This window comes from Cryptomeria japonica, chromosome 11, assembly GCF_030272615.1.
Source record: "Cryptomeria japonica chromosome 11, Sugi_1.0, whole genome shotgun sequence".
Classification (NCBI taxonomy): Eukaryota; Viridiplantae; Streptophyta; class Pinopsida; order Cupressales; family Cupressaceae; genus Cryptomeria; species Cryptomeria japonica.
In genome coordinates, this window is record NC_081415.1 from 292,615,563 (window position 1) to 292,620,179 (window position 4,617).

Consider the following 4,617-nt stretch of genomic DNA (forward strand, 5'->3'; position numbering starts at 1 on the left):
TCAACACACTCCTATGATTTTCTCTGGTGATTGCATCTTGGGAAGATTTTATGATCCGGTTTGTAGTTTGGTTTTGTTGATCACTATTTTGCAAAGGCTGGTATTTCCTCTGGTATATTCTAGTGTGATCAAATCCGATGTTGAGATTTTGTGATATTGTTTTGGATGATCTTGTGTATCTTCATTTCAGTTGGATCATGATTTGGTGCTCCACAAGTTGTCTTTCTTCGTGATAGTTGTTGATTGGTTGTGTTCTTGAGCTTTCAGACGTTGATAGATGAAGATTTGAAAAGTGGTGTTGGTGCAGCTGTTTTGGATGATTCTAACATGCTTGTTGGTGTTTCTTAATCATGTCTTATTTTCTTTGATGATCCACATAGATCATTGTGTGATTTTTTGGTGGTTTATATCAATCGGTGATGATTTGTGTGTTATGCGGTATTTTTGGTGGTGTAGCGTGTTGTGGTTGATCTTGGCATGATTTTCGATGGAGTTGTGTGTTTGGGAATTTGAATTAGGACATGTTATGCTATGTAAATCATAATATTGGTCTACTGGTTGATCTTTGTGTCATGTGATGTAATTTTGTAATTGAGGGTTGAGGGTTTAGTCGACCTTGTTATCAAGGTTGATGAATTGTATATAGGTGACATAGTCATGTAGTTTGGGTGTTGTTGTTATGTCTGCATTATCAGAGAGAGGTTTGTGTGCAAAAAAGTGATTTATCCTTTGGTGTTGAGTTTGTGGTGGTGAGATTGGTGTTGTGGGGAAGACATGTGTGCTTAACCAAAAATGTAATCAAGCATTTGGAGATGCTATTCTTTTAGTTCATTTCTTTTAGATTGTAGTCTGAATCGTATTGTAAGTTAGTGAAACTTCCTTGAGGGTTGTAGCCTTCTAGGCAAATACATTTTGAGTAGTGAGCTCTAGGAAGTGTGCCTGAATGCATGTGTATTCCAAGCCACTTTGGTGTTCCATTATTATATTGGTGAACCGAACATGGTGCATAAAGAGGGCCACATGCTTGTTGAGATTTCAGAACCTAAGAGCTATGAAACCTTTCTTTATGGATGGGCTAGGGATGGGGTCAAGCTGGCATAATATTTTTTTCATTGTGATAGGTGGGGGCAACTTGCTCCCAAGGAGTCTATTACTTATGTGAGAACACTTATTGAATGAAAAGGCATGTAGCATGCTATGGTGATTGACTATCATCTCTAGAGAAACAAAAGAGGGATTGCTATCATAACCTATTATGCTTATAATATAGCCTAGCATAGGCATAAGAAAGTGGAGGTGTTTTGAATAAACCTTTGCATTAAATTTTTCAATCATTGATGCACTTGTTATAGGTTGTTCCATTTCAAAGATATATAGAAACTTCATACCTTTGTTATTCCTCAGTAGCTCAGTGGTAGAGTGGTCGACTATAAATCCATTGGTCGTAGGTTCAAATCCTATTTGAGGAGAGCTCTTTTCATCAAGCACTTTTTTAAATGAACAAATAGCAAATTATTATTTCAAATTATGAATAAGATATTATCAATAACAATATATATATAAGTATTCTCTCCCCTCCAAGGTCCACCATGCTAGGAGGGGGATGACAACCCCCAACACTTTATCATCTCCCAATAGAATTCCAAGAACTAAACATTTCCCACCCACCTGAATTCTAGTAATATTTTCACATACTATTGCAGAGTATCATCTTACTGTGGGTAGGTTCCTATCGTGGTTTTTCCCTTAACTGGGTTTTCCATGTCAAAATCTTGGTGTTGTGTGTTGTGTTGTTAATTTGCTTAGCTGTCTTATTGTTACAGTTTATTAGATCTATGTTTTGTGGTTAAGTTTGTTATTCCGGTGAAGATCGATTCACCCCTTCTCTCAGTCTTCCCTCTTGGCTACTACTAACAAGAAAACTTATTTCTTTCATCGTGATTTGGAGGAGGATATTTATATGACACAGCCGAAGCACTACGTGGTGACAGGTAAAAGTAATTTGGTCTGTAAATTAAAGAAATATTTGTATGGCCTCAAACAGAGTCCTAAGATGTGGTACCATAAATTTGATACATATGTGTTGAGTTTGGGATTTGAGCATTTTAAATCAAAACAATGTATTTATTGTAAATCTGATGGTGATCATTTCCTATACATTGCATTATATGTTGATGATATGTTATTCATTGCTAAAGGGAAATGCATGATTTCAGAACTAAAGTCTCAGCTTGCTACTAAATTTGAAATGAAAGATCTTGGTGCAGTGAAACACATTCTTGGGATGTAAATTAGAAGAGATAGAGTGAACAAAAAGCTATGGCTAGGCTAGAATAATTATGTGAATTTGGTACTATAGAGGTTCAACATGCAGGATTGTAAACCATTATGTGTTCCCTTCACAGTTAGAACAAAATTATCTATTTTGGATTGTCCTACATCTCCATCAGAGATGGAAGACATGAGTAGAGTGTAGTTGTAAATTTGATGTATCTTCTAGTTTGTACTAGACCAGACATTGCCCAAGCAGTGGGAGTTCTTTCCAAATATATTTCTAATTTTGGTAGAGTTCATTAGGATGCGGTTAAAAGAGTCTTTAGATATTTGAAGGGTACCTTATAGTATTCTTTGTGTTATCATGGAAATTCAGTTGGAGATGTGATTTCCGTTGATATTCATGGTTATGTTGATTTATACTAGGTAGGTGATATGGATAGTAGATCATCCACCAGTGCTAATGTGTTTACTTTATTTGGTGGTACAATTAGTTGGATGAGTAAGCAATAGACTGTCATTACTTTGTCCACTACAGAAGCAAAGTATATGGTAGCTACTCATGCTTGTAAAGAAGTCATTTGGCTTAAAAGATTGTGTTCATATATTGGAATAAAACAAGGTGTAGTGATAGTTTATTATGACAATCAGAGTGCGATCTACTTAGCCAAGAAACTAACATTTCATGGTCAGACCAAATGCATTAATGTTCATGTTGGAAAGAACAATGCAAGAAAACTAAGAGGGGGGGTGAATCAGTTTTCATGAAATAAACAAATTAACCTCAACTTTAGATCTGATCAAGAACAACAATAGCAAAGAAAAACACCACATCAACAACACACATAACACATGGATTTTGATGTGGAAAAATTGATTAAGGCAAAAAAACCACAGTGGGAACCTACCCACAATATGATGATACTCTACAGTAGTATGTGTAAATATTACAATGGGGAATGCATATGCATCCAGGCACACTGCCTAGAGCTCACTACTCAAAAACAACAAAGGGAAACAACCCTGGGAAGGCTCACCACCTTACAAAAATTGGACAACAATTCGGATTACATGAACTGAAAGAATAACATCTCCAAATGCTCGATCACAGTTCCAATTAAGCATACTTTTTGCACAACAACACTTCTCTTCTTTTCTTCACTATCAAAAGATAAATTCGCTTGTTCAGACATACAATACTCTCATAGATCATAGATCCAAATACACACACACATCTTACATGATTACAACACTTATTTATACAAATCATGAACCTTAACTTCAAGGTCGGCTCAACACATAAGACCTAATTACAAAATTACATCACACGATACATAAATCTATAACTAGACCAATACAATGTCAGCAAGGACATAGCATGGATCCAAATCAAATCCTCAAATACACAACACCACCAAATAATTCACCAAGATCATCTGCAACATGCTAAACCATTGAATATGATGCATAACACGAAGAATACCACTAGACCAATAAATCTTCAATAATGTGCACCATGATAAATGTGGACCACCAAAACACATAGAACACAATCAAAGAATATCAACAAGAAATAGGAATTCCACCATAATAAGCGCAACAACTCAGATAACAAGAATCATCATTATTCCATCACCGAAGCTGAAGAACACCAACTGATAAACAAAAAGATATGCTTGTGAAGTTCCAAATCATGAACCACCTAAACTGAGGACACACATGAATATCCCAAACACTTTCCAAAACTCATACAACATAAGGAATCAATTCCAGAGCAATACAATCTAGAAGTCACAACTCTGCAATACAAAACCAACAAAAAAACCAACCACCATACCAAATCACATAACTCGATCAAATCACCTTTTGGAACATTGAAACTCATATTGAATCAACTAGAGATAATTATCTAAAAACACATTAATCTTCATTGACACATCAGCAACAGATCATCTAAACCAACTCTCTACAACAAACCAATTCTCTGTAATACAGGAATATGTTGACATCAATGACAACAACACATTCCAACAAATCTAATATCCAACAATATCCCCCTTTTTAATTGATGGAAACATATGAATTTGAAAAACAATCAATGCAAAGAAAGAAACCAACTCCAACAATCTCCCCCTTAGATCATACACCCATAGCTCTCTATCTCAGATAGATAGATAAGATATTTTTTCACATGCATCTATCCCCCTTTGATAGCAATGCTGAAGACATATAAATAATTATTCTCTCCCTCTTACAAGATAATCTCTCCCCTTTAGAAAAAAATCACAAATCTAAACAACTGAATCACACAATAACTACTCCCCTAGAGCAACAATACCCACT

The 4,617-nt window shown here is 35.5% G+C and overlaps 1 non-coding gene across 1 annotated transcript; it reads left to right on the plus strand.

Annotated features, from left to right (window-relative positions):
* Positions 1-1,397: 1,397 nt before the first annotated feature.
* On the plus strand, positions 1,398-1,469 carry TRNAY-AUA (transfer RNA tyrosine (anticodon AUA)). Its single transcript has one exon. It is a non-coding gene; the product is annotated as a tRNA-Tyr (tRNA).
* Positions 1,470-4,617: the final 3,148 nt, after the last annotated feature.